The sequence below is a fragment of the Periplaneta americana genome, chromosome 2, assembly GCF_040183065.1.
Source record: "Periplaneta americana isolate PAMFEO1 chromosome 2, P.americana_PAMFEO1_priV1, whole genome shotgun sequence".
Taxonomy (NCBI): domain Eukaryota; kingdom Metazoa; phylum Arthropoda; class Insecta; order Blattodea; family Blattidae; genus Periplaneta; species Periplaneta americana.
In genome coordinates this window covers 161,924,127-161,941,212 of record NC_091118.1, presented here as the reverse complement: position 1 = coordinate 161,941,212, position 17,086 = coordinate 161,924,127, and the positions used below count along the sequence as shown (strand labels likewise).

Below are 17,086 nucleotides of genomic sequence, written 5' to 3'. Positions count from 1 at the left end.
GTGCATAAAATATTGATAGAATTAGGCTTCAGGGTAAATTCTTTGCGTGAAATAATAATCATTGATATAATAAAAGATTCCTTAGGGATTCTTCACCACCATTTATACTTTTCTAATTAATTAATTTAATTAATTAATTAATGTTTTTTACACTATTGTTGTTTTCTTAATATTTGATATTATTCCACATTGTTTACTTTTTTCCTCAGAAATTGAATGTTTTATATATTTAAATTTTATTATTATATTGTTAAATTCATTGTTAAATATTTTCAACTGTAACACTGTATAATTTTCCACTGATGTGGAGTAGCGGTTAGCATGCCCGACCATGAAACAAATCACGGTTGGGACAAGTTACCTGATTGAAGTTTTTTTCTGGTGTTTTCCCTCAACATATTAAGAGAAATGCTGAGTAACTTTCGGCGCTGGACCCCGGACTCATTTCGTTGGCTTATCTCGTTCATCTCATTCAGACACTAGATAACCATAGCAGTTGATAAAGTGTCGTAAAACAACCAATTTAAAAAACTGTATAAATTGTTGCACAATTCATTTGTATTCTGGACCCGCATGGTCAACTGCAGTTTAGCAGCAGACGAAAATTAATACATTTTATTAGTAGTATTTTTTGTATTTGTTCTTTGAAAATTATTCTCGTGTTTGTTTCTGATTTATGTACTGAAATTCGTGCAATATATTGATTACTTTCTCTCTTTCGGTTATCATGAATATCTGTTAATCCAATAAGCTTAAGATATGGCTGCGTTTTATATGATTGAAGTTGCATTATCGTATCAGCAATGTGATATTAAACACATTATTAAAATGTATGACACAGCGAAGAATTACCGTTCTTGCGAGTTTTTCAGCAAGCGTGGTTTTAAATCTCTTTATGACGTCATATCTCGTCTTTATGTTGTGCTCTTGGCCCTTCAGGCTGTTTCACTAAAGGACAACAAAATGAGGCTACTGTAATTTGAATTTAATACGAACTCTTTGACATTTATACAACAAGGTCTGCTGTTATGTATCGTGAACACAGGTTTTAAATTACTTTACATGACTATGACTTTGTTATATTAACACTTTTTCCTTTGTGTGCAGTGGGGTGAAGGCTAGGAACTTTAACAGAAATTAGATTTTGTTCATAGTCTATTCTCACTAGTAAAATGATAAGTTAGTATAACCAACTGTGTAGTTCACGATGATTAAGGCATAGTGTATTGTAATTTTGTACTTATTTACTTATTTATTTGTTTACAGCTGTTGTTAATAACAAGTTAGCACAGTAGGCCTATTATAATTATTATTACCATATTGTGCTAACGTGTTATTAGCACTAGCTGTTTCTCAATAGGATACTTGTGTATGAATGCGGTATACCGCTGTGGAGTAACGGTTTGCACGTCTGGCCGTGGAACTAGTGGGCCCCGGTTCAAATCCTGGTTAGGACAAGTTACACTAATTGAGATTTTTTTTCGTGTTTTTCTCTCAGTCCTTTAAGAGAAAATGCTGAGTAACTTTCGGCGCTCGACCCTGGACTCATCTCGCTAACATTATTACCTTCATCTCACTCAGACACTTGATAACCATAGCAGTTGATAAAGCGTCTTAAAATATCCAACTAAAATTATGGATATATAGTATTAGTATATAATGTCCGCCGTTGTGGCTGAGGGGTTAGCGAGTCTAACTCCGAACCGATCAGGACGAGTTGCCTGGGTGAGGTTTTTTCGGGGTTTTTTCCTCACCTCTATGGATGAATACCAGGGCTCCCGAGCTGCTGACTCTCTCGACCGGCCTCCGTGGAATGTAATTCAGCGATGTTGGATGGCTTCTGCAATGGCACCCGAGACGGACCTACTCGGGGGAGGAGTTTCGCCTCGTACCGACAGGGGGGCCTTGGGGGAATTCACTGAAGCAGGAATGGTATATGGATTCTGTCGGCTGTAGGGACCAGTCGTTATGGGAGTCATGTGATTAGGGCGCTGCGCGTAGGGAATCTGTGGCATGCAACTCATCCCATATCGAGGGTTAGCGCAATAGATCTCAATAGGTCGCAGTGCTGGGCCATCCGAGCCCCCCTCAGTTAAATTCCATTCCATTCCATTACTACATAATAGATGTACATATATTAAGTTTATAATTACTTAAGAATTTAAGGTACCGTACATTCCATATTTGAAATATTCTTGACAGAATTGTAGAAAATTGCAACTTTCGGAAAATTAAGCGTAGGCCTAATGTTTAGGATTATGGAGAAACGTGGTGTGGCACTATTGTATTTAATAATTGTTATTATTTTAATGATAATAATTGTAACCGTTGCTTGCTTCCTTTCATAATTTTGGCTGTTTGACTTCCTTCGTGTGTATTAGTAATTGTGAACGAACACTAGATATTCACTAATAGCGTAATAACTCTTGGTCGTATTTACTAAAGATTATTATTTTTTTGGTCCTACAGGATATATCTGTTATGGTAACAATATTAGAGGAGAAAAATTCGCTCCGGCGCCGGTGATCGAATTCGGGTCCTTGGTTCTACGTATCAAGCGCTCTCACCACTGAACTACGCCGAAGTCCACTCCACAGCACCGGATTGAACTTCCCTCCTCTAGTGTTTTTCCCTTTGTGGCCTGACTCCATTGGGCATGTATGTTGACATTTTATTAAGTCAACTGCCATTATACAAGAAACGCACTCAGTTGAATGACTTGGTGGCCGGGATTCCACAGAAATATTCACAGTAATCTGTACAGAAATATGTACTGTTGCTAGAAGAATTTACTAAAGATTATTATTTTTTTGGTCCTACAGAATATAGGCTATCTGTTAAGTTAACAATTAGTATTAGAGGAGAAAAATTCGCTCGGGCGCCAGGGATCGAACCCGGGTCCTTGGTTTTACTTACCAAGCGCTTTCACCACTGAGCTACGCTACATGCCCAACTTGGAGTCTGGTCACAAAGGGAAAAACACTGGAGGAGAGGAGTTCGATCCGGTGCTGTGGATTGGACTTCGGCGTAGCTTAGTGGCGAGAGCGCTTGGTACGTAGAACCAAGGACCCGGGTTCGATCCCCGGCGCAGGAGCGAATTTTTCTCCTCTAATATTAATTTTGGTCGTACGGTCAGCAAGGTGCAATGTCAGCATTTACAACACAGGATACATAGGGAAGAAGAAACGTACACCTAGTTTTTACTAATGGAGATTAATTTCTACTTTCCCTACCTGTTGGAATCGATTCTGGATTTTTTATATTTATAACCGGATGCCTTATTACTTGTTCCATATTAGAGTAAATACATGAATAATAATAATAATAATAATAATAATAATAATAATAATACGTACAGTTACGGAAATAAAATTTGGAGGTCTCTTTAAGTTTCTCTTACAACAAACTGCGTATATGCCCCTATATATATGCTACTTGTAGACAGTCGTGTGAAAATGTTGCTTACATACAGGTGGACTCTCATCAATATTCGCTCCAAATATCAATTCCGTATCTATACCTGCAATCATTATAATAACCTTTATGTACATATTTCTCTATTTTACCTTCACATTTTTTTTTACTATTTTTACCTTATTTTGTTGTCAGTAGTTGCTTATGATATTTAGTTATCCTGTAGCCGATCATGTATGCTTCAGACACGGAATTAAAATTTGAAGCGAGCTTGATGGGAGTCCACCTGTATGTAGGCAACAATTTCGCACTACTATCCACAAGTAGCATATATAGTCTACAGGGGCTCTTGTTTACTGCACGTGCGCAATATATTGTAAGCGAAACTTATACAAAAAGGGAGCTTAATTTCTGTATCTGTACTAAGTTAGAAAATTCTCTCCCTGCCTAAGAGTGGATTGCCTTCTGTCTGAGTTTAAGGTCTGGAAAATTTTATATTAAAAATATAAAGTGCATAAAAATACTCCACGTACCTTGAAAAAACTGAGAAATAGCATCCGGAAAAAAGAATCGCCTCCATCTTCCAGAGTAAACTCCAGCGAGTAATATGCCATCTCTTCAGAATGTGCCAGAAGTCTTCGAAACTATAAGGCTAACATTTTCAGAATCTCCTTTCTCAGTTTTGGTCAGTAAATTACGGTTTAAAGTCTTATGTTTAATAACAATTCACTTAAACAGTTTGTGGTTTGTTTAATCACCGATACTGCGCTATCTCTGTTAGCAAGGTTTGGAAGCACACCCGGCGATAGCCGAAGTTGCCACTTTCCGGCCGGGAGATAAATTATTCGCCCGGTAGATGAGGATTACAAGTGGAGATCGCGACGAATTACTCGCACGTAGGCCATTCTTATGGCTCTATTACCTTGAATTTTTTTATGTGGGCGAGCAACAATTTACAGATTTTGCTGTAACCCTAGATCATATATGTAACAGATAGGTCGGCCTTATAGACTTTGACGTTAACAACTTTTGTCAGGTTTACTACGCTGCCATCTTGTTGTTACATAAGGAGTCACGTTGTAATTCCCATTTGAATTGCATTAGCGACTGTACTGCCATCTCATGTTCGTTTACGGCGGACGGATGGCGATCCTGGTGGTTGTTCTCTTCAAAGTGCTGCCGATTTTAACATAGCGATGAGTTATCTGTTACATATATAATCTAGGCTGTAAATTTCTTTTAGCAACAGGGTTCTTTTGCGCACTGCAATGAGTGTCTACTTCATTTTGAAAGGCAAACATACTAATGATTTATCGCCTTTAAAATATTTTTTCTCTCTCTGATTTAAGCCCACGAATGTTGGATCTAGTATATTGACAAACATGATAAACACTGGATGACAGAGGATGACGGCCATGGACTAGATTGAATAATATATTTGAATGATATGCATTACTGGTTTTTAATAGCAAGCGTAGGCTGTCTGCATCGTAATTTGTCCTGCACTTCTCGTTCCATTCTTCCAGCAAGAGATGAGTTTGTTATTTGCATACGTGAGTATCCACTCTTTTACGCTTTTGTTTGCATTTGCTTTTTAAATGTCTTGCAGTGCGATGTTTACCTCCTGCGCCGAGGCTCGTGCTATGTCTTTTTCGGAATTCGAACTGGGAGCAGTGGTGGGGTTTCACGTCAGCTTGGCGGAGCCACGGAAATGTGGAGTCCATTAGCAAACTGGATCAAATTCAGGAGCCAAACAAACAAGAGTGAAGCGCAGTTACATATGTACACTCAGATTAGAAAGTTTGTCCTCTGGAGGGAAATTCTCATCGTGATGCTGATTTCACTTGGAATATTGCGGATTAGACCTCTGAAAAGAATTAGGGTTTTTTTCCTTCATATGTATGATGCGTTACGTCCGTTCAAATTGGTACTAACAAGAAAGATTCGTCTTCTACCTCCTTCTCCTTTCTTACTTCTTGCCTGATGTGAGGGCAGATTCAACCGTAGGAAATATTGTGTTTTTAAAATTTGGGTTTGTGTATAGTGCAGGCGTGGGCGTTAATACCTCGTCCACACCTGTGGAGTAACGGTCAGCGCGTCTGGCCGTGAAACCAGGTGGCCCGGGTTCGAATCCCGGTCGGGGCAAGTTACCTCGTTGAGGTTTTTTCTGGGGTTTTCCCTCAACCCAATAAGAGCAAATGCTGGGTAACTTTCGATGCTGGACCCCGGACTCATTTTACCGGTATTTTCACCTTCATTTCATTCAGACGCTAAATAACCTAGATGTTGATACAGCGTCATAAAATAACCCAATAAAATAAATAAAAATAAGTTAATACCTCAATTGAGGTACTGCAGACTACCCCTTAACTCCTCACTCCACATTTCCCGGCAGAGACAGTTATGTATCGGACCGATACTAGTAGATCTGAAGGCAAGAATTGCTGAGTGGTCGATTGTATGAGGCATGCATCATCGCTTTCGACTCTCGCTGATCGCCTGAAATCCACCACTGATGGACAGTGCTTTATATGTGTTCGTTCTAAAGCGATGAAGGACATTGGCGAGGGTATCTCTTTTCCTTTTTTCTTCCTTTTTTCTTTATACCTAGGGCTGGTGTAATATATGTACAGCCACGGCTGTGGTTCAGCGTTAGCGCGTTGTTTTGACATATAATTACGTCATTGTCTTCACTAGGTATGGGGGTAACTAGGCAGTTTACCATCACAGTAAAATGCAGCACTCTCTCTTGTTCTCTTTGGAGAAATCTGGTTTCGCAGTGAAGGACTGTCCTTGGGCAGAAAACTATGAATGGATGAATGAATGAATCCTATCATTTCCTGAACAAGATAATAATATGGAGTATGTATAGCTTCCTCTTTCTGTCTTCAGGACACATTTATCCTTCTCAAGGATTCCTATTTCTCCAAATTTCTAACCGCCACTATGTTAACCCATGCTTTCTTCCCTGGAGTTAACTTTTATGTATTCTTCTTGTCTCCGTAAGATTTTTCATTTTCCTCTAATTTACTTACATTGACTTGCTGTGACTAAATGGTCAGACCTTTAGCCTGTCATGCAGACAGTCCGGGTTCGAGTCCCGATATAGTCTGGAATTTTTCATGCGAAAATTTACAATATCTACATCATTGCGTCATCATTAGAGCTGGGGACGGAGCGAGTAGATCCGTTGAGTTACTCGGTTCTATCGGTTTATGTGCTTGGTAGCGGAGCACCGAAGTTACTCGGTTAACCGTAGCCGTTACCGATCAGTTCAAACGTTCAAACAGAGTTATCGTGTTTTACTTAATTGTAGCAGACAACAACGTAGGTACTGTTGTATTTAAATATTATCTGCTGCAGGACAAATTATTTCCTTATCCCCAAGGCGGGCTGAAAGGCCTCTAGTATTGAAGAGGAGTTCATTCTATTATATGACCTGTCAAGTGGGCCTAATGAACACCGAATCTGAACATATTACTGTACATAATAATAATAATAATAATGATAATAATATTATTATTATCATTATCATATTATAGTGTTTGATTAATATTAAAATATGTGAAAAAAAAAGAAGTGCATGATGTTCTTCTTCTATTTGTGTTTATTGGATTTGTATTACCTCATCAGTCATCATTTTATTTATTTCTACGAATTATGTTACCTAATTAGTTTAATTTATCAATAATATTACTCTTCACCAAAGAGAACATGGTTGTATTGAAGGCTAGTAATGTTATAAAATAAATAAGCATTAGTTCTTCAGTTTAAGATTCCACGTTTTATTGATTATTTTATCCACTTTCCGTAATAGTAAATAATTCTGTGTGTTATTCTTAAGTGTTTTAGGCAGCGCTTCATGGAGCCCGTTTCTTTCTATCTTCTTTTTTACTTAGCGGCAGAGTTTAAAGTTTGCCTCACATGTTAATTTATTAACTGTTAGTATTATAAATTGTTTTATCAATTTTATTTCGTCTGTCATATATAACAACACTGAAAGTTAAATAGGCCTTTCATACAAAATAACTCCGCAAATAGTTGTAATCACGCAAATGGAATTTGCAACCGCCATTTTGCAATGAAGAGAAGCACTTTTTTTCTCGTCAATCGGCGAAGCGAAAGCGCTTTACTGCAACGCTTTTAAAACACGCTTGGTTTCACTTTCAAAGTACGTTCTAAAATCGACTCAATCTATCTAAATTTTAAATCTGCCGCCACAAATTTGTACTCTGTACTGTACTCGGTTCAACCGAGTAATGACGTCACAGTAACTGCTCCGAACCGAACCGCTTCGTCCCCAGCCCTAGTCATCATTCCATAGCATTCCCCAAACGCCGGCTGGTACCGGACCCAGTGACCCAACTAATTTCTTTTCCTCTTTCTGATCATTTTCAGCATCATTTTTTCTTCACCCACTCTTTCCAACACAATTCCGTATATTATTCTGTCTGTCCAATTCACATGTTCCATTTTTCTCCATAACCACATTTCAAAAGCTTCTCTTAGTTTCCCTTTATTTCGTCGTAATGTCCATGTTTCTGCCACATACAATGCCACACCTCACACAAAGCACTTCACTAGTCTCTTCCTTTGTTCTTTTTCCAGAGATCCGTAGAAGATGCTCATTTTTCTATTAACCCTTAAATTGGCAAAACTTCATTTCTCACACTAGTTTATTAAACCTTGGTCGGACTGTAAAGAAAACAACTATCGCAATGTCCATATTTTATATGTTGTACAATGGTATAGTATTGTGAAATTGTAATTTTCCTACCAATTTTTTCCTATTCTATTAAAATTATAGCATATATAGCCGTTTAACCTGTTGTATCCTATAAGATATTTTGTCAATTTAAGGGTTAAAAGCTTCCTTTGCCATTGATATCCTCCTTTTGACTTCCTGGCAGCAGCTCATATTACTGCTTACAGTACATCCCAAGTATTTGAATCTGTTCACTTCCTCTACTGTCTAATTTAGAATTCGCAAGTTTACCTGCCTTATTTTTCTTCCGACAACTATGGTTCCTCTTGTTTGCATTTATCTTCATCCCATATTGCTCACAGCTGTCATTTAGCTCCAGTAGCATATCCATAGTATCGTCTCCTCTCCTGGTAGCGGCGACCGGCGTGGCTCAGTCGGGCGCTCGGGCGCGGGTTCGATCCCCGCTTGGGCTGATTACCTGGTTGGGTTTTTCCCGAGGTTTTGCCAACCGTAAGGTGAATGTTGGGTAATCTATGGCGAATCCTCGGCCTCATCTCGCCAAATACCATTTCGCTATCACCAATCTCATCGACGCTAAATAACCTAGTAGTTGATACAGCGTCGTTAAGTGTCCAACTAAAATAAATCTTCTGCTAACAACGCCTTATCAGCAGCAAATCTTATGCACTTCATTTTTCTTCTACTTTTACCCCTTCCATGTATGTTTAATATTTTCTTCAATATTATATTCTACCTTCTTCATAATATAACTTAAATATTTAATATTCCTAACCAAATAATCCCCATTTTACTATTCACGCCCATTTCATATCTTGGCGCTACGTTTGAGGAATTTTATGGAATACCGAAAAAAAATGGACGGTCAGACATATCATTAAACCATTTCGTCTGTAATTGAGTCGTAAGTAGCCAAAACAGATGATAAAGTTGATCAAGAGTGCAGTAACTTGGATAGCTTGCGCCTTACGTCACAGAGCTCGTCCTGTAGTAGCGTTCTACTAGCACTGGTATCTTGTAGTGGCCTGACTGCCTTTATGCGAGGTATTTGAGAGCAGCACTCGGCCAGTTGAACCTATTACTGTCAACCCATTAAGCCGACTTCCAACTGACTCGTCTAAAGGCATGCCGAGCCAAGGACTTTGTTGTTAAGTAGACACAGTTCGCCCTGTCATCCTGTCCTGAGTCCTTGGCTTTTTATGTTCTTCCCTTTCCTTGTTCATTTCTTTTTATATTTTCTCGCTTCCTTTTTCAATTTCTATCTTACTTTGTGAATTTTCTTTCTTAATTTAAGAGTCCACTGCAAGAATGATGGATGTCACTTTCTTTCGAAAATTAACCAAGACTGTCAATGCATAGCTTAAGACATATAGAATGTACATAGAGAGTTATATGTCATTAACACTGATAGTCATTCTCAAGTAATGATCGGAAAATCACAGTAAAGCTTTGAGCGCTAAGCATTTCAAACTTTCAATTGCTTCTTCTGCAAAATGTATTCCAAATGACATCCATAATTCTTGCAGTGGACTCTTCAATTTCCACCATTTGTTTTCTTCTTTCTTCCTCGTTCTATTTGTCACTTTTATTATGGCCTTTTTTCTTCTCTGTTTATTTCGTTTCCTCGCTCTCCTCTAATTGTTTCTCGTCCACACCTGTGGAATAACGGTTAGCGCATCTGACCAGGTAGCCCGGGCTGGAATCACAGTGGGGACAAGTTACCTGGTTGAGGTCAACTGTCCGAAGACAGGTCTGAACTTCACAAGTGATACCAACAAGACACCGCTTATGAGGCAACTAGGCCAGGAGGTAATGAGATAGGGTGACCAGTTCTTTTCCCGTCCATTGCACACATCGCCGATTAGCTACATATTACACTAACACCTCTGATTGAGGTTCTGGCTGATATGTAGGCCTACGTCTATTTTATCAGGCAGTGCATCTCACTTGATGATGTGTGTCAGAGAAAAAATTGTTTGTATGCGTCTGAAGTCTGATTGGTGTAATATGTAGCTAATCGGCGATGTATGCAATGGAGGGGGAAAGGAACTGACCACCCTATTCCATTAAGCTTATCTCCTGGTCTAGTTGCCTCAAAGGTGGTGCCTTGTTGGTATCACTTGTGAAGTTCAGACCTGTCTTCGGACAGTTGTTTAACAACAGTGACTAAACACACTATGCACCTAAAAGTAATTTATTTATTTATTTATTTATTTTATTCTGGCGTAGTTAAGGTTATCAGGCCTTCTCTTCCACACCACCAGAAATACAAATACAATAACAGAAATAAAAAGGAAAAAAAAAACACTATAAACAAAATAAAGTCACACAAAAATATACACAGGTTGCAGTCACACAAACTTTAAATGAGTGATTAAGTATAATTAATTGTATCCTAATTAACTAACATAAACAAGAAACTTGCGATTTTAATCTAGAGTAAAAAACACAAATCAGCACTTCTAGCAATACCTAAAAAGCATTAAACAAGACAAAATTTTCCAATTTAATTTTGAATTGTGATAAAGTCCGGCAGTCCCTGACGTCATTAGATAACGAATTCCAGAGACGTGGTATTTCTACAGTGTAGGAGGATGAGTATAGAGACGTTCTATGCTGAGGGATAGAAAGAAGTGCTTTATGCCGGTTTCGAAGAGTTGAAAGAAATTGAAAGCGCGATAAGAGATAATTCTTAGTAGAATGAAGTAATGTCTGGCCCTTAAACATAATTCCTATATGATCCTTTATAATGCCGTAAGAATTACATCAAATTATACCTGGAAAATTTATAGATACGTCTGCAGTTTAAATATTAGCAAATGTATAATGATTTGTCCATGCGTTTAAGTACAAGTCCTCTTAACCTCAAAGACTGAACAGGATTCGAATACAATTTCCATTGGAGTGGCGCCAGCCGGTTGATCAACCGTCGACTCCAATACAAAATGACTTGAAGCTCCATAGCATGAAGTAGGGACTGCCGTAGGCCTATATAATTTTTCGTTGTGTTGTTGCAATGATGTCATGAAGCAGTGAAGAACACGCTCACATGTTTTGTTTTAGTAGGAATGCAAATGGAATTTTGTGGTTAGCATATCCATTACTGTGTGCATTATGAATAGACATGAGAAGTAAAAGCGCAGACTTTATTGTAGGTCGTATGAGTTTGGAAGTGGGGTTAAGATGTTTCGTAAATGTTTTATTTAATGGGAAGCGTGGTAACTTGTATGTCCTTTTAAGGTTCTCGAGTTTTCGTACTTCATTAATATTTGTAAGTCTAATAGCCATACTCTCTCTTCTCTATGTATGCAACTTGAAAACAAGTCTTGTGACGTGTAGTCTGACAACATTGAAATGGTTTCCCCTTCCTCTATAAAAATACCATTGCTTTTTCTCGTTGTAACCATTTCCTTTACGACTAATTGTGACTGAAATTGGTGTCGGTTGGGCGAATATATATGGCCTGATACTTATGAGATATTTATGTAGGCTACCGCAAGAAAAAAAGGTGTAAATACCGGTATTTTTTTTCTCTCTATGAGGCCGGGAGGGGAACATCCCTATGCACCTCGACCTGAGGTCTATTATGCGCCCTTGAGATGAGTTGTAGCCCAACGACTCCACCCACACCCAACCGACCAAACTCCTAACGATCAGTCCCGACATCCCTCTGAGTCCGTGTACCATTCCATCCCAACAGTCCCCCCACATTCCCCCCTCAAACGGTCTGAGGTGTACGCCACCCCTCCCGTCTGGCCAACGGTCTGAGGTGTAGGTCACCCCTTCCGTCGGGAGGGGAGTGGGTTCCGCTGCTGAAATACCGGTATTAAAAAAAATTCATTGATTGACGATTATGCAATAACATTGCAGTTTAAAATTGTTTTATTTCTCGAGAAAAACTCTGGAGAAGTTACAGTTTTGATGTAATAACGTTTCAATTTTGACCTTAGTAGCTCAATTGGGAGAGCATTGTCTTACGAAGACTGCGAACCTGGGTTCGAATTCCTGTGATGGTAGAGTCGTAGGCCTATTTGTTGTAAATTAAATTAAATTAAATTTCTCGAGGGTTTTCTCGAAGTTACCCTGTTTCTCTCCTTCACTGTTCTGTTACTTTCTGTTTAAATATTAATAATCGTTAGAGTCGGACGTTAGGATTTATAATACTTAAAATAGACAGGCAAAAAGGCAATTTAAACATGAAAAAGACACTCTAATTAAAAAAGGCATAATTGACAGCAGGTAAGGAAGCGGTGTGCGACAGCCCTTTGCACCTCTCTGTTGATCCCATGGTATGACAAATGTCTCAGTTCCAGTGGGAAATATGTTGAAAAATAGCTCAACAGTTGCTGTATCTGTAGGCTACCAATAAAATTTTCCATTGAAATTATGTTTTCATTCTGTAAACGGCGCCAGGGAAAATTATTTTTGTGCGAGATCGTGCATATTTGCTTGGTTTCCGCACAAAACCAATCCGCGGAAAGTCTAAAATTCCACATTCAGTATTCCCAACCTAACACACATAACAATTTCCCTCTTCTTACCGCTTAAGTGACATATTGATTTTACTGCTTTAGGCTTTTAACATATTATTTTTAGAGACGTTCAATATAGTAATAATTATAAATTGGAAACTTACCACTGCAATTTCACCTAAATTGCACTGTTAGTTATTGTTTTTAAATATTTGCAAAATTAAGTAAACTCTACAACTCCACTAAAGTTACTGTATTCGTGATGCAAGTAACATTAAGGAAGGCGTGAAAAAATCAACAAGATTCCAGACTCATCATAGACTGGGGGGGGGGAAGACAAACGTATATCACGGCCTGCTGGAGTATAGTAAACACAGAAAACATTTTAAAGCAACAATGTTGAAGATAGATACTCGTATTTTTGTTTTGCAAATTTGCCGTCATTGAACAGAAACCTAGATGGAGATTTCATTGCAACTAATTAGAAATTCCTCTTTCAGGTATGTAATAAACGATCTTCGCTCAAAATAATGTACGATACACGAGCGGTATGTTTTTCTTTCAATTCTCGGAAATTAAAAAGTCTCAACTACGTTTCGCTTTTCAAACTTTTCCTCGAACATGAAAACTTCAACATACTGCTCTTGTAAAGCATATTACTATTACAGCCCTCGTAATTGCACTCGAGTGGCCAGAATTTGTTTAACCACTTGTTTAGACATTATTGACATGGTGGAAAAAAAAGTAACATTTTTATCTTCCTCCATGAGAATGTTTGCTTGTCAGCTACGGCGATGGTCCACCTCCATTTCACCTGGGTACATGGACCCCTGTTTCTCTTCTGAAATCTGCCTCAGAGAATCTTGATGAGAAATAAATATCTGGACTTTTTGAAGACATAATACTTTCTCTAGAGCAGCGGTCGTCAGCACTCGCTGAAATGTGCAAAGAGTACGCGGTGCTGTCCCGTGTGCACTGTCGTGCAACAGGGAGAGATAGAGAGCATACCCGCTAACAGCTACGGAGTGCACCCTAGTGCACTACGTTTTCCGTGGGTAAGAGAGACTAGCCCCAGCGTGCTCTGTGCTGACGACCCCTGCGCTAGAGGGACATGTGAGGTCATTACATTTCCGTAGCTCCACTTAAGAAGTACAAGGCATTTCGTCAATAACGAACAAACATTCATAACCTATGAAGCATTCGAATCCGCTGTTCTGCTTCCACGTAACATTAAAGCTGCACACCTTAGCTTGCGGGAATACATTTGAAGGCACGCACGCATGCCTATCTCTGAGCTTTCAATTTGAGCATCATCCTAAAAACCAATCAAATTGATTTTTCCATGTGACGTGCGAGAATCATATTTCGAGGGATTGACTATCGCCATGGGTTGTTGTGAACGATTTTTCATGACATTGTCCCCGTAATGCTCGCCATTATTCAGGTCATATTCTGTGTGCAAACTGAAATCCATAAACCCCGCTAGATGAATTATGTAATCAGCACCGAAAGCGCTGACCCGTTTTAAATCAGAGGTAATGAACTTTATCGTGCAAAATAGAGGTCAGTCATTATCCGTTCTGTTTCCAAGTTTTACATTTTATAGCCGGTACTAAGCCCTCCATCGTCTGGTAGGTAGAGATGTGATTCATACGGCTGCGCCCGTATTATCAGTATCATAAAACAAAATTATACAGCCATTATATGAGGGGGAAGTGGCGGTATTAAGGAAGCTGTTTGAGATAGGTTCGCGTGCTAGGTCGCTCTGCACCCCTCTCTGGCACCCCGGCCCGCTGATCGAGTCTGGGCCTGGGTCAGGTCGCGGCGCCAGGCCCGGCAGCTCCAACCTTGTGTGGGGCCGCCTCCAAAACGTGAAGTGCGACAGTTTGATATTCAAATGTGAAGCCCCAGGGTAAGCTTTATAACTTGTGTAACCAACTGGGGTCCATAAAACTGGCAGTTTAGTGTCCCTATTTAATAAAATTTTCCTCCCTTCCCTTTGCCACTGTTCACAGCAGGCTCCGAGTGACCTTTCTGAATAGTAGTGCGGACGGTGATGGTACTGTCTGAGCGCCAGCTCTGAAACCGCGGCAGGAATGCGATGTGGAACCCTGCTGACTGCACTGCACTTGCTGAGTCACGTCTCCCCGCTCCCCACTTCCTCAAACGGTACGGTTTCAGAGCTGGCGCTCAGACAATAAATACTAATTTATTTTGAAAGAAGAAATGCACATAGACAAATCTAGAATATCGTTGTGTGTGTATCCAGTGCCTACCCACTTCACTTGCGTGATTCGGGTTCTGCATATTGCGGATTGACGACAGGACTGTGACCCATTTTCTAGTTGAACACCATTTCGGCGGGTCACACTGTACATGATGTGTATCTGTAGAGATTATGTCGTGTACTAGGGTGAGTGTATGTGTAAGTGTAGTGTCTAGAATGAGTGATGATAATGAAGATGAGGAAGGGAGAAGGGGAAACCCGGTGCCGGCACGTAGCCTACTCCTGTCGAATAGCATCGAGAGGGCCGCCAGGCTTAACGTCACCATCCGACGGACGAATCACTATCAACAGTGACATATGCCTTCTCTTCATATGCACTGCGGAGAGATTAGGGATTTAATCCAGGCATATTGGTGCACAATCTGTGATTAGAAGTTGCGCACCGCCATCTCTCCTAGTCCCGAGGTAGAAATTTTACTGGAATATCGTTGTTGTTCCTGCAATAATTCCTATGTGACATATTTATCGATTTTCAGATCTTTGCTCTATTAAATAACTTAAATAGTGATACAGCAAATAATAAAATCTCCTGTATGTAATTATATTTCGTTTCGAAAATGTAAGAATTCACAGTCTCTTATGTACGGCTGCCATAGGATGAATAAATGTGTTTTCTCTTCCTACTGAAAAATTTTATATGTTGCACCTATGTGCAGGAACAATGACAATGTTCTTCAATATCTTGGACAATAAATCGGTTGAGGAGTCCTTAGCAGGATTCTAGGGGGGACAAGATACACTGCTCCGCCTATTTGGTAGCATGCGTTTGAGTCTAAAGAAAGCAGTAAAACAGTACAATGTGGTCTATTGTGACGAGAATCCAAGCCCCCTCATACTGGTAAGGCATCATGTCACAAACTCGTTCACGTCTGAGTATTTCTGACGAAGTGAATATTCTTCAACGCCTTGAAAATTACGCACATATTAGGGATAGGCCTATTGCTGGAGAGTTTAAGGTAATATTTATTTATTTTATTTATCTATTTATTTGTTATTTTATTTTATAGATATATTCTAAGTAATAAAATTAATTTTTATTAACATTGTATTATATTTAAAAATGAATTAATAATTCTTAAATAGGTATCCATTCCCGTATGATAGATCAAAATGAGTTTGAAAGCTACAGCATCTTCCTCGCGGCAAATGGGGAACACTTTCAGTATCGTCTTTGAAAAGGTGGGCTAAACTTTTTTAAAATTACATTTAGTGGGGTGGCAATGAACCTCCGACTTCTCTAAAAGCCATTTAGGCTTATATGCTACGAACACATCATTGGTATATTACCGCCCCTTGTGATTGAAGTGGCATATGAGAACACCTAATCAATAAAGAAAGCCACCGGCGTTGCTCAGTCGGTTAAGGCACTTGCCTGCCGGTCTGAAGTTGTGCTCGGGCGCGGGTTCGATCCCCGCTTGGGATGATTACCTAATTGGGTTTTTCCGAGGTTTTCCCCAACCGTAAGGTGAATGCCAGGTAATCTGTGGCGAATCCTCGACCTCATCTCGCCAAATATCATCTCGCTATCACCAATCTCATCGACGCTAAATAATCTCGTAGTTGATACAGCGTTGTTAAATAACCAACTAAAAATCAATAAAGAAATTATCTTGTCTCTTCAAAGGAAATCGTCTTTGACACCGGCTGGGTATTAAATGAACGCTGCGACTATACACGGCTGCCTACATAGATGTAAACATTTGCTGCGAGATAAGGTGCCTTCTCTACTCGAACTGAGCCCGTTTACATTATCGATCTTACTAATAAACCGTGTATAGTTTTTATACGAGACTTCTGCAGAGTTGAGACAGAAAACGTTACTAATAAGCCATGCATAAGCGGTGAATGTATAAACAGTCTGTAACTATACAATGGGAATTGCTTTCCAATAGTTATATACACGAAACCCCTTGTTTAAGCGTTGTATATAGAGAAAAAATGGCCGCCCCTCTAACAGCTGTTCGTCTCGACTGTCATTTTATGATGATAGTTGACTTGTAACCACAGAAGAACAAACCAAAGAGCACATAATAATAAGAATAATATTGCTGTAGCTTGTACTCATTGACCAAAATATAGTCTGGTAATCGATCAGAGCCAGTTGTACTATCGATACTTAACACGGTACACTAGAGCACTCTACCGGATGCAATTGAGAACCTCAGATATTCTATTACCTTTCGTAATGCA

At 39.3% G+C, this 17,086-nt stretch overlaps 1 protein-coding gene across 2 annotated transcripts in view; it reads left to right on the top strand.

The window, feature by feature from the left end:
- Positions 1-17,086, top strand: part of CenG1A (Centaurin gamma 1A) — a 357,224-nt gene that overhangs the window by 132,535 nt on the left and 207,603 nt on the right. The window lies entirely within an intron of this gene.